Consider the following 15,048-nt stretch of genomic DNA (forward strand, 5'->3'; position numbering starts at 1 on the left):
AACTAAATCATTTGATAGATTAATGGGTTCAATGAAATGCAATATATGTTGATGTGCTCAGTTTAGGGACTTGAATTTTACAAATGGGAACAACATATTTATAAGGACATTATTACCCTCCTTCTCAATTTAATTTTAGGGATTGTCCTGTTTGTAGAGTTTGATAATTGCCTCCACTTGCTCTTCTTGACTAATCTAAATTTGACATTTATATTGGTTTAAGATAAACCTTTTCCCCAAGACTATTTTATCATATGTATTAGAGACTCAAAGAATAATTACAATCAAGGCCTGCTTAGTTCAAAGAATGACACTCCCACACCATACCAAGTGATTATATGTATTTGAATTCACACTACCTGAAATTATAATTATGTAAAATATAGTAAATGGTTCTAGCCCACTGGAACTATGCAATTTGAATTCAAATAGTGTGAGCACTGAAGAAGATTCTTTATTCAGACTAATCAGGACCTGGCTGTGTTAATATAAATATTGTCTAAGACATGAAGAGACTAGTCAATAGAGTACAGAGAAAACATGTAACAACAACAACAGGTGACACTTTAAACTTTGCAAACTGCTTTATATTCAATATCTCATTTGAACTCACAATATCAACTTGGCATAATGGAGTGAGCACAGATGTGGAGTCAGAAAAAACTGTGCTCAAATCCCACTTCTCCTACCATGGACTAGTAACAACCTTACTTTTCTCACCTGTAAAATAGGGACAAAGCTCATAACCCATATATCTGACTTAAATAGCTGTTGGGTAGATCAAATGAGATAACATAACTTTGCAAACATTGCAGCACTATATCAAGATCAATCACTATTACTATGAGGAAGGTACAATAAGGAATTATTATCCCCATTTTATAAATGAGGCAACTGAGTCTCAGAAATGTAACTTGTCTCTCTATGCAATTAGTTGTCAGAGGCAGGATTGAAAGCCCTATATCCCTGACTCTTCCAATAAGTTTTCCACCGCATTACACTCCTTTTGAGAGGGAGAGAGTCTCCCTCTGCTGCTTCCTGTGAAATGCACACTGTGCAATATCTGTGGTTTAGTTCAGACATAGTGGCATCTGCTTAAAGATTCATGCATGTAAAATATAGTTTCTAAGAAATGGGAGGGAGAAGGAGAGAGATGAGGGGAGAGAGGGAGAGAGAAGAAGAAAAAAGAAGGAAGAAGGAAGAAAGAGAAGAAAGAAAAAGAAGAAAGAAGGAAGAAGAAAGAAAAAGGGAGAAAGAAGAAGAAGAAAAGAGGAGGAGGAAAAAGAAGAGGAGGAAGAAAAGAAGAAGAAGAAGAAGAAGAAGAAGAAGAAGAAGAAGAAGAAGAAGAAGAGAAGAAGAAGAAGAAGAAGAAGAAGAAGAAGAAGAAGAAGAAGAAGAAGAAGAAGAAAGAAGGGGAGGAGAAAGAGGATAAGGGAGAAGGAGGAGAAGAAGAAAAGGGGAGAAGGAGAAGAAGGACAGGAGGAAGAGAAGAGAAAGAAAGAAAAATAGAGAAGAGAGAGGGGGGAGAGAGAGAGAGAGAGAGAGAGAGAGAAGAGAAGAGAAGAGAAGAGAAGAGAAGAGAAGAGAAGAGAAGAGAAGAGAAGAGAAGAGAAGAGAAGAGAAGAGAAGAGAGGAGAGAAAGGAAGAAGGGAAGAAGAAAAATAGAAGAGCCCATACTCTACTCACTGTGCCATCCAGCTACTCTTAACATTAACATATTTCTAACAAAGAGGGAGCAGCCAATGAGAACCTAATCCTTTCTAGCATTGCTTTGATGTAATGCTGAATACAGAATTTGGATCATGTTGAGGTATTCTATGTCTGTCTTATTTCCTGATAAAGAAAGGACCTATTCAATTGGCTACTAAGGCAGAAAAGTTGCCACAGGAATAACTTATTATCTTTTCTTCCCTAATTAATGGTGATCAAAGGAAGACTGGATATAGTCCTTTGGGTAGGGAGAGAGATCTCAAACTTTTATTTTATCATCCAAACTTCTATCCAATATGACTGCACAGCTCTGCTGTTGCTTTTGTCTCTGCTGTGTCTGTTTTTCCCCCCATCTTAGTTGAAAGAGTATTCAAATTATTGTTCTGTAAGAAATGACCAGCAGGATGATTTCAGAAAAGCCTGGAGAGACTTACATGAACTGATACTGAGTGAAATGAGCAGAACCAGGAGATCGTTATATACTTCAACAACAATACTATATGATCAGTTCTGATGGATGTGGCCCTCTTCAACAATGAGATGATCCAGACCAGTCCTAATAGAGCAGTAATGAATTGAACCAGGTACACCCAGTGAAAGAACTCTGGGAGATGACTATGAACCACTACATAGAATTCCCAATACCTCTATTTATTTCCACCTGTATTTTTGATTTCCTTCACAGGCTAATTGTACACTATTTCAAAGTCCAACTCTTTTTATACAGCAAAATAACTGTTTGGATATGTATGCATATATTATATTTAACTTATACTTTAACATGCTTAACGTGTATTGGTCAACCTGCCATCTGGGGGAGGGAAGGAGAGGAAAAGTTGGAACAAAAGGTTTTGCAACTGTCAATGCTGAAAAATTACCCATGCATATATCTTGTAAATAAAAAGCTATAATAAAAAGAAAGAAAGAAAGAAAGAAAGAAAGAAAGAAAGAAAGAAAGAAAGAAAGAAAGAAAGAAAGAAAGAAAGAAAGAAAGAAAGAAAGAAAGAAAGAAAGAAAGAAAGAAAGAAAAAGAAAGAAAGAAGAAAGCGTATTCAAAATAGCTGCAAATCTTGTGAGTTTTGGAAAGGTTAAAAGTCAATAACAGAGTCTTCCAGTAACTAAGTCTGGAGAGAAGAAACCTGCTTAACCTCCACATAGTAATGGATTGATGTCAGCCAGAAGGGAGTTATGCCATCATTGGAATTCAACTTGATTGGGAGAATAATTGCCAAACAAGTGATTTAATTTTGAGCCCATTCTTCCTGGAAACTGAGGTGCTATAGAGGAGAGTATGCTCCTGCTTTGGAAACTGAGATGTATTTATACTACTGTTCCTCCTCCATCTTTTATAGAAGTTAATTGTTCTTAATTGTTTAAATTATTCCAGGGTGCTAATCACTTGGTCAATTAATTAGGTAGAAAAGATACTAACTATAATTGATGATTAATTTTGGGAAGAACCCATCTGAATTGCCTTCCTCGTTAAAGTGTAAGTTTTTGAGGCCCCTTTTTTTTTTGTCTTTTGTCCTTTTTGTATCCTTTAACACAGTGACTGGTGCATAGTAGGAGCTTAATAAATACTGATTGAATTGATCCTTGAGCTTTTGTGGAAAGACATCCCCAAAATGACACACAATGAAACCCTGAAGGGGTTACAGTATCAATGCTTCAGGGTCATGGTTTGTGAACATGAATCAAACTTTGAATATGGATCTCTTACCTTTACATAGGTTATACCAGTTGCTACAGTTGCTACAGTTGTGACTGGTCAGCTGACACATTCTCAACACTAGAATCTTTTTTTCTTAGCTCTCAAAATAAAACTCAGGGCTCAACCAAGTTGTTTTTCTTATGTCTCATAGTCCAGTTATTCTTGAGATTACTTAGCTTTGTCATTTGAAGGATTTCATATTTTTATCCACTGATCATGACCTGATAAAGTGCTATCTTTTCTTTACGCCTTTCAACTGCTGGAAAGAATTTTTCCTTGTCTGAATCCAAACATTATCTTCCTTCACTTTGGGTTTCCACCATAGCCTGTTCAATCCTTCTCTAGAGATTTCCATGCTCTGGCTCCTTTGACAACTGCTCTCTTTCTTTAAATTATAAATTAAATAAAATAGATTTAAATTTAGAAGGAACTCCTTTCCACATTATGGGAGTAGTGGGTTTAGCACTATGTAATCTGGAAAATCTACATAAAAATTTTGGTCCTTCCTTCATATCAGAAAAGTCCAAATTATTGTGATGTTAAAAAAATAAAATACGTTCAAATTATATAATATTATATATGTATTTTATGCATTCCTGCATTCCTAAATGTTTTGTGTTATCTTTGGTTTTCAATTATTATCTGTGACTTCCACAAAACTCCTCCAAAATTCCCATTTAATTTCTTATGCTGATCCATGATGTATCAAAACCATAATAGTGAAAGTTCTGATTTGAAAAAGATAAAAGTTATCTTTCACTTTTAGTGAATGCCCTGAAATAGTTTCTACTGGCTTGACCTTTTTTGATCAATTCTGTTCTTAATAACCTCATGAGATTATTACGTTCTCAGGAGAAAAGTCCTACTTTTCTATTTGTAGCTCTGGCACTTAGCTTAGTGCTTTGCCCATAGCAAGTATTTAACAAATTTTTAATTCATTCATTATTTTTTTTTTTTGAGGCAATTGGTGTTAAGTGACTTAGCAACTTGCCCAGGATCACACAGCTAGGAAGTATTAAATATCTGAGGCTGAATTTGAAGCCAGGTTCTTCTGACTTAAGGGCTAGTACTCTGTTTTGCCATCTCACTGCCTTGATTCATTCATTCATTTTTTTCTTTTTCTTCCTTCCTTCCTTTGCTTCCTTCCTTCCTTCCTTCCTTCCTTCCTTCCTTCCTTCCTTCCTTCCTTCCTTCCTTCCTTCCTTCCTTCCTTCCTTCCTTCCTTCCTTCCTTCCTCTCTCCCTTTCTTTCTTTCTTTCTTTCTTTCTTTCTTTCTTTCTTTCTTTCTTTCTTTCTTTTTTTTTTTTGTTGAGACAATTGGGGTTAAGTGACTTGCTCATGGTTACAATGTCTGAGATCTGATTTGAACTCAGGTCTCCCTGATTTCAGGACTGATGCTCTATCCATTGCCCGATTCATTCATTCTTAATAGCAAATTTGCATCTTCTTCTCAGGATAGATTCCTCTGAGATTATACTCCTAAGCTCTTATCAAATAGCTACTTTCTACAGGTTAATATCTCATTTGACCCTTACAACCCTGGAAATTGGATGATGTTATTACCCCCCATTTTGAAAAAAAAAAAAAAAACTGAGGCAGAGAAGAGATAATTGATTTGTCCAGAGTCCATTGATAGATGTGCCTTGCTGTTGATTCAGAAGAACAGAAAGTCAGGATATATTGAAGTACATAACCATTAAAGACTTAGATGCATCACATGGCACAAAATACATCGTATATCGATAAGATGTTTGTAAGCCGAAGAAGAAGTCAGCAGTTATATATATGAGATTGTGGATTAGTATGTGGACAGCCTGGATTTGCCATGCATAACTACTGGACTCTTATTATACTGTTTCTAAAGTGAACATTTGTGGAGATTAAAACTGCTTTGAGAATTACATTTAAACAGTATTCATGTTCTTGCTGGGGTAAAGATTTTTCTCCTTTTGATTATACTTAATTTTATAGCTGATCATCACTGATTTTACTGCTAATGTAGTAATATATTACATCCATGAGTCTTGGACAATTGTGCTGAGTGAAGCAATTTCATTTGGGGACTTCTGTTCCTCCCAAAATTTTCCAATGCATTGTGGTGAGATTTTAGGTGTGGTGCTTTATCATTAAAAAAAAATTCATATTAGCCAATGGTTTACCCCCCCCCCCCCCCCCCAAAAAAAAACTAGCTCCTAGTTTTATTTCCTAATTCAATGTGATATTTTACTCTTAATTTTATTAGTCTCTCCTTTGATTTGGGGTGTTTCTATTTTTGAGTTTACTTTCTTGTTTTTCTAGTTTTTGAAAACTGCATTCCCAATTCATCTTTTTCTCTTTTATTGATATGTATTTAGAGATATAAATTTTCCTCCAAGTATAACCTTGGTTGTATCCCATTTTTGTTTCATCATCATCAAGACCCCTTATTGATTGCAATTTTTATGGCATTATTTTCCCAAAGAAAGCTCATTTAGTATTTCATCTATCCATTTATTTGTTAAGTTTTTAGGTCCTAGTATATGGTCAATTTTTGTGAAGGAACCATTCACACTTGAGAAATATTCCTATTTCCATTCAATATTCTCCAGAGTTCTATCTTACTAACTTCTAATGTTATTCATCTCCTTAGTTTCTTTCTTATTTTTGTGGTTAGATCTATTGAGGTCGGAGATGGGCAAATTGAGATCTCCCATTAGTATAGTTTTACTCATTTCCTTCTATAACTAATTTAAATTTTCCTTAAAGAATTGGATGCTAACATTTGGTGCATATATTATGGTAAATGTTGATATAAAGTCATTATGTATGAGTACCTGTTAACAAAATGTATTTTCTCTGATTATCCCTTTTAATTATGTTCTTATCATAATTTTGTTTTGTCCAAGATCATGATGGCTACCCCTGCCTTTTTTATTTCAGTTTAAGTATAATAAGTTCTACTCTGGTCCTTTATTTTAACTCTGTGGTTATTTTTGTTTGTTTGTTTGTTTCAATTGTGTCACTTGTAAACAACATATTGGTAGATTTGGGTTATTAATCCATTCTGCTATCCTTTTGTATTGTAGATGAGTTCATCATAGTGTTTCAATAGTAATTATGAGAGAATAAATTGACAGAAAGACCAAAAGTTCAACATTGTTTTTGCTATATCAAGAATAAAGTCAGCCTTACATCAGAGCTTAAATAGTTATCCAATGTCATCCTTCCTGCTGCAGTTTATCCTTTTGCTAAGAGACAAGTTGAGGCGACTGGATTTCGGGAATAACTTGACAAAGTCACCTAATTTTCTGCAGATAATAGTGAAGCAGTCCTGGTGAAGAATCTATATTGACTACCCAGGATCATTCCAATTCTTTTGGACTACCAACCACATCACACTTGCTCCAACTTTTTTTTCCTTTCCAGTACATCAATTGACAATGGGCTTCCCCAACAACAGCCTTGAGTGAGTTTTTGTTTTGTTTTGTTCTGTTTTTAATAAAGCTTTTTATTTTCAAAACATATGCACAAATAATTTGACAACATTGACCTTTGCATAGCCTCGTGTTTCAGATTTTCTCCTCCTTTCCCCCACCCCCTCCCTAGGTGGCAAGCAATTCAATATATGTTAAATATGTTAAAATATATGTTAAATCCAATATGTCTAAACATATTTATATAATTCTCTTGCTGCACAAGAGAAATCAGATCAAAAAGAGAAAGAAAATGAGTAAGAAAGGAAAATGCAAGTGAACAACAACAAAAAGAGTGAGAATGTTATGTTGTGTCTTGAGTGAAAGTTTTGAGCTAGATATTAGCAGTGGACATTTTTTGGACATATGCAGGATTCCCTTGCTTGACTTTATATAATTGAAGTCCTAAAGTTTCTTATATCTACAGCAATTAGCAGAACGTCTGGCATATAGCTAGTGCTTAATAAATGATTGTTGATTGATTGATCATGCTCTGGAATCTACCTTGTTGTGTACTCTCAGGCCATAATTGCTGCCATTCCACAATTCTCAGCTGCTTGTTCTTACTGAATTTTAATGATATTACATAGGGCAGTTAGGTAGAACTGTGAATACAATGCTGAGTCTGGAATAAAGAAGACTCATCTTCCTATATTCAATCTTGCCTCAGACACTTATTAGCTATGTGAGTCTAGGCTCTTAACCTTGTTTACCTTCTTTATCTGTAAAATAAACTGGAGAAGGAGATGGAAATGATTTCAGTATCTTTTCCAAGAAAACCATAAATGGGGTTGTGAAAAATTGCACACAGCTGAAATCACTAAATAATAACAAATGATATTATGTGCCAGTTGAGTCAGAAGTCTTTCTGGAAGTTTGGACTAATATAGTTCTTGAGCCTTTTGTTACAACATTAAACATGGCCATGGAAAAAGAGATTATATATCATTAGATCTGCTTTTCTTCACTGATGATAAGGACTGTATCAATTCAACAGCAGTTATTAATCATCTACCATGTGTCAGGTACTATCCTAGCTATTGGGGATAAAAAATTAAAAAAAAAGATACACTGTCTATTTACAAAGAATTACAGAGATAACACAGGACATTGTACTATCAGCTCTAACATGCAACATACCACCAGCCCAATTAATCTTTCTAAAGTCTAGTTCTAATCCTGTCATTCCCTACTCACAAACTATAATGGCTTCCTATTGCCTATGAAATATTAACCAAACTCATTTGTTAATAATTCAAGGTTCTATGCTCCCATGATTTGACAGTTATATTTAGAATTTCCAACTTTTATTTCTCACTGATTTTCTCTATGAACATTTGGTGCAACCAAAAATGGAGGACTTATGATTTGTCAAATACATTGTTTTTTTCCTCAAAGATTTTGTTTATATCTTCCTTCTGTCTAGAATTCATCTCTTTTCTCATTCCTTAATTTCCACTCCATATCTTGCCCGCCCAATCCAACATTCAATTCTCAGTCCAAACATCATTTTCTGCCTAAAATCTTCCCTGATTTTCTGCCTCTCAAATAAAGTGACCTATCACTTGTCCCAACTCCCATAACATTTTGTACTGCTCTTAGTGCTCTTTCACATTCTTCCTAAAATTGTATTTATTTGAAAACATATTCTATTTCTCTACTAGACTATGAGCTTCATGAGGACAAGGACCATGTCCTCTTGTTTGTTATCCTCATAACACTTGACACATAGATACTAAATAAAAATTAGGTAAAAGACCGAATGGATATTGAACAAAAAGTAAATTAATGAATTGACTACACTCGACTGATCCTTACCATATTTATAACAAATGACTATAGCAATCACTGGGGCATTTTCGAGTCACCAAAAATAATTATTGACTGCCAGAATCATCCCTATAGAGGGTTTAAACACGTATATAAGGTCACTTATAATGTCTTACTAAACAAAGTAACCCTATCTGTAGCTATCTCCTCTAAAGTTAAATCCATTTGTTTTAAGATTTTATTCAATGTTAAAGAAATCTAAATTAAAATTTCAATTTGATTTCTTTGTTATTTTTACCCCACTGGCTACTTGCATTTCTTATGAAGAGAAAATAGAATTTATTGATGGGAGAGAAATGGACTGAGAAATACTTAGACGCAGAGAGCTTTTGGGAAGGGAAAGCCCATTTATTGAACACCTGTCACCCTTGGTACCACCATCTGTATATGTGACTGACTTTTACCCTGACCTACTTTTCTATCCATTTATCCTGTCAGTAATAGACAGGAACTCTTTGGGAAATAGAGCCATATAGATTTAAGATGATCATTTGAGATTAATTGTGATTTTCTTTCATTTCTCTTTATGTAAACTCTTAGTTCATGATCTTCCTATGAATTAATTTCTATGTTAAGTGGCAAGCCTATTGAGGAAAAGGCTTGGGCTCCAGTATTTTGTTAAATCCCAACATAAATAAGTGCTTGAGAGAATAATATGATAGAAGAAAAAAATAACAAAGTAATAGGTAATACCAACATAACTTTAAATGAGGAAGCAAATTTTAAAAACTTTTCTAAGCATAGAATTGGAGAGATTATGGGTTTTAGAACCAGAAAGGATTTTAGAGATTATCTAGAACAAACACCTCATTTTACAGATGAGAAAAATAAAATTTGATGCTATCTCTAGGACCAATCCTAAGTATCAGAGATCAGATTTGAGTCTAGGACTTCTGATTGGAATTTTCTTTCATTATAATTCTATTTCTAATAATAACAATCTCTTGGTCAAGTCACAGAGGATGAGTGAAAGTAGGAAAGCAGGTTTAGTGAATAAGAGATCATTCCCTAGATTTCAACCCTAGGCACTCTATGACATGTATTTCTTCATACTTAACAAAACAGAGCAGGATAAAGATGAACAAATTGAGATTGTAGGAATATATAACCTAAATTACCTGCATAAGCTAGCTCTATGGAAAATTGTCACTTTTCCATTTCCCTCCATGCCATGTAGGCTTAGCTTAGGTGATTTCAGAGAGGAGTGTTTCTCAAATACCTGTCTCAGAACATGAGAGAAGATAGTGAACTTGGGTCTACCAGAACACATCGGGGACCTGAGGCAGATGAATTGAGGATTGTTGAAGACCTGGGACCTGAGGCATCTTAGAGATGGCAAGTAAGAAATCAGACAATGAGTATGAATTTTAATAGATGTTCAATGCAATACCTAGACTGCATTAAAATATTGGCCTTTAATTATTCAGGGCTCTGATGCTCACTTGATCAGATAAGATAATATATAAAGCATCTCCTATCATTGTTTGTGACTATTATTATTAATGTTCAAAAAACTGGCAAAACAGCAGAGGAAAAAGGGAAGTGGGCAATGGAGTTAAAAGCACTGGTTTTGGAGTTAGAAGACCTGAATTCAAATTATAGCTCTGATTCTGCTGTGTATATAGCAGAAAGCAATTCACTTTAACTACTTATTCCTTAGAATCCTCACTCTGAAAAGTAGGATTATAATATTCTTAATTACTTATCTCCTGGGTGATTGGGAGGAGGGTAGTTTATGATCTTTAAAATGCTATATAAAATATGACTTTCCTTTTCTTCTTCCTTTTCATCTCATCTATAAAATCTCACCAGATTATATATTTGTATGAAGTTGTAGGAATATTTGAAAATTTACACCTCCATTGTTTTCTACTTTTCCTGTACAACATTTAGATACTATAATAACAACAACAATAAATAGTAATAATCATAGCTGGCATTTAAATAGGATGTCCCAAAAGTCCTGTTGCTATACCCAGCTAAAGCGCAGAATTAAGTACTGGCTCACAAGCTAACCTGCCTTTCCCCCGAAAAGTTCCCAGAGTTTCTTCTAGCTCTGAATCTTTGATGATCCTGACGAATGTTTAAGATTAAATATCTGTTACAAGAATATATTTAGTACTGCAGCTTAATTTGAAATGTAATTACTTAAGTATAATTACTTATTAAAGATGATGTTGAGTGCACTATACCTTTCTACAATTCCCTCTTTAGTGTCAATATATTATTTCACTGTGTGTATATGTCACAGTTCTGATTGAATAATCGCTGGAATAAAAATCCCAAATGAGTGCGCTCAGCCTAGAATTTATAGGCCTTGCTAAAGTCAGTGCTTGCTGCACATTAGGTACCAATTAGGCCCAATGATTGTATAATTTGAAAACATCACACAGCCCATTTTGGCTAAAGCATCTAGACACTGATGTGACAGATTGGATTTCTGTTCCCATAAACTGGGTCTGATTGACTTTACTGGGGCTAATGATAATGAATAGCCAGCTCTGTACTTCTAGTTCTTCCAACTACCATGATGAATTTTTTTAAGTCAGGGACAGAAGAACTTTTTTTTGGCCCTCTCTCTAAGGACTTTTGATCTTTAGCCTTAGCCAAATCATCCCTATCCCCTTTCCTTTGAAGCTATCATTTGTACAATTAATTAGACAATTGGATACATTGTGGTACATTGGATAATGTTGGACATGAAATTAGGAAAACCTGAATTCGAATTCTGACTCAGACAGTAACTAGCTATGTGATTCTGGGCAATATCTCAGTTTCTGTTGACTCATTAGAATGGGGATAGTAATAGAACTTACTTCACAGGATTGTGGTGAGGAACAAATAAAAAAAAAAACATGCAAAATTTGGAATTCAAAATCTTGTAAAAATGTAACTGGGGAAAAAAAATTAAATACTATTAAAAAAGAAATATCACATGCAAATCTCTTTGCAGACCTTAAAGTGCTTTAAAATCTTAGTTATTGTGATTACTGTTCACATTCTTCTTATCTAGTATTCAGAAGAGTTTAAATTTAAGAAAGAAAAAAAAAAACAATCCTAGTTGGAGTAGTCATTATCTTATTATTATTATTATTCTTTTGTGTTTAGTGTTCAGGGGACTATTGTGAAAGTTGACAAAAAAGAGACTGCTTTGTGTAATCAAATACAAGTATACCACATCTTTCAATCCACTGAAAGAAATTTTGTGACAAGTCCAGTAGCAAATAGGGAGCTAGGTTGTATAGTAGATAGAATGTCAGACCTAGAGTCAGGAAGGATCATATTTCTGAGTTCAAATCCAGTTTCAGACACTTACTAGCTGTGTGACCTTGACCAAGTCCCTTAATTCTGCCTTAGTTTCCTCATCTGTAAAATAAGCTGTAGAAGGAATTAACAAATTCCTCTATTACTTTGACAATTAACCTCCAAATGAGATGACAAAGAGATAGAGATGACTGACATAATTAAACAACAATAGTTAGCAGGTGAAACAAGAGAGAAGACAAACTTTATTCTGTTCCCATGTGGTTTGTTTTCTTCTGAGTTTCTATATTTTGAGATTTTTTTTCACTCTCATAGGTTGTAAATGATTTGTTACAACCAATCTATTAAATACTTTCTTGCTAATTTTTTTCTTATTTTTAAGTTAATGGAGTTAAAAATAGAAATAGTCCTGGGGCAAATCATTATCTTGTTATTTTTAAAAAATATAATGTTCTGCATACTACTTCACCAACCTATGAAATGACTGATTTTTTAATTCAATTTTTAAAAAGTGTTGGGATGTAAGCTTATCTTTTAGAGGCTTATTGACAAAATCTTTGGGACAACTCTAGTAGTAGACAGGGATGGTGACTATCTCATCCTATTCCCAAGATTTTAATTTCTACCACTGAGTGCCTACTTAGGGAGCTTTTCATTGGATGTAATTTGAAGATTTGCTGTTTGGTATGGTTGTATCTATTAAAAGGATGCTCCATATTTATGGATTAATGTTATATCCAGGCAATCATGGAAAATGATAAGATGATGTTCCAAATCTTCCTTTTACAGGTGAGGAAATGGAGGTTTATAAAGACTAAGTGACTTGCCAAGTAAGTTGCAGGAATTTGAACTCAAGATTCTCAAGTTTCAGACCTACTTCTCTTCACCCTCCCCCAGCCCCCTGTCAACTAAAGCACCATGGCTATCTAAAACTTCAGGTAATTAATAAGGGTTAGAGCCTGGATTCTAATCAGCTAGAATGACTTATTTAGAGTCAAAAGACAAAAATTTAAATCCTGTCACACCCTTTCCTTGTGACAGTGGGGAAGTTGCTTGATTTCTCTCTTATTTGTAAATGAGGTCATTGAAATTTATGATATTTTTTTTCCAACTGTAATTTATTAACCTATGATAGTTGTATATCATATATGTAGATATGATGTAGATATATCTATTGAGTGATTACAATGAGGACTTTTTAGCAAGGTGGGCCTGGTGGATCCAAAAGGAGTCATTAGATTTCAATTATTTTAGCAAATCACCCTTCCTGCCCCCTCCTTTCCTTTATCTCGTGCTATCTCTCTGGCTCTGTCTCTATCTCTACCTCTCTTTCTTTACCTTTCTTTGTCTCTAAGTCTCTCTGTGTCTTTCTGTTTCTCTCTTCCTCCTTACTTCCCTTCCTCCCTCTATGTCTCTGTGTCTCTATCTCTATCTCTCTGTCTCTGTCTCTCTGTTTCTCTGATTCTGTCTCTCTCTCTCTGTGTCTCTCTTTTTTTTTCTGTCCCTCTCCGCTTTTCCCTCATCTCTCTCTTTATCATTTTTTTATTCCCTCCTCCCCTTCATACTTGGCCCTTGTAAAATAGCATTAGTAATATTAATCAATAAATATTCATGAAGTTCTTGGAGATGAAAGGTACTATAACATAAATTCAAAGTATAATGTTCCTGGCCCACAATTCTGGATTTAAACCCCATATTTATGTATATTTGATATAGAACCCTAGAGACTACAGTTGACTTTATTCTGCCCAAAGCCCAAGTCCTTTCCCTGAATTTACTTAGGTGTTTAGAGAAGCATGAAGACTTAGGGAGAGGAGAACTAAACGTAAATATTCCAAAGGACATCACAGCATCTTTTTTTAATTCCAGTTTTATATCTTATGCTTCAGGGTTAGCACATCATTGAAACCTACATTTTACAAATGAAAGGAAGAACAAAGACATGGGGAGATAATGTGAAAATTGCAAAGTTATAACAAATGAATGTTATTTACAGAATAGAGCTAGAATTTCCAAGTTTTCAAGGAAGGAGGAAAATAAGCATTAATTAAACACCTTCTATGTGCCAGGCATTATGCTAAGCACTTTACAAATATTAACTCATTTTATCCTCACAATAACCTTGGTAGAGGTAGATACTTTTATGCTATCCTTTTTGCAATTGAAGGAACTGAAACAAATGGAGACTCAGTGACTTGGCCAGTTTCAAACAGCTAGTAAATGTCTGAACTCAGGTCTTCTTTTAGAGGAGGAGTAAAAATTGTTTTCTTTTCTTTTTTTCCCCCTCATTTTAAAAATTTTATTTTTAATTTATAACAACATAAGCATTTCCATAATGTGGTAGAATTTTTTTTTAAAAAGATGATTGCACTGAAACTGCAAATCTATTATGTACGATTCAGGTCTTCTTGACTCAAAACCCAATGCCTGGACTTCTGTATATTTACCTACAAGTCACACGAGTAGAACTGGGTGACTGATCTTTATTTAAGGTGATCAGGGAGAAAGCAAGAGAAGACTCATCCACAGACAATGTGTTGAGAAAAGAGGTTTGTTTTCACCTATTTTTATCAACCTCAACTATATGGAGTTATGGAAATAGTTTAAAAGTTACCTTGGTCTTCTCTAAGCTGGTCTGAAAGTTTCTAAATAATTAATCTACCACTGACTGCCTTCCAAAATAGCCTCCTTGTTTTTCCAGTGACTAAAAGCTAATTTACTAAAAGAGCATATTTTAACAGCACTTTGAAGGATTGAACATAATTCCTACACATTTGAAATTCCAAACTGCTTTATAAAAGTGATGGAGAAGGTGTTGTAAACTAGAACTATGGCTCTGCAGATGCATAGACTCTATCTCACACCTTGGGTTAGAGCTGAATTTAATCACCCTTCAAAACTGGGGAGAACCAAAACTAAGAAAATGCACTGAAACTTTTCTCCATTCATGTACCTTTTACCATTGCCATTTTTCAATCAAGATGACTAAGAGTTCTTGAAGGCTATGACAGCAGAGCTTGCACAAAATGACAAGGTGACGCACAAATATTGTGGGTGCAGGATAGAGAAAGGGGAATGTCA

Source organism: Antechinus flavipes, chromosome 6 (assembly GCF_016432865.1).
Source record: "Antechinus flavipes isolate AdamAnt ecotype Samford, QLD, Australia chromosome 6, AdamAnt_v2, whole genome shotgun sequence".
Lineage (NCBI taxonomy): Eukaryota > Metazoa > Chordata > Mammalia > Dasyuromorphia > Dasyuridae > Antechinus > Antechinus flavipes.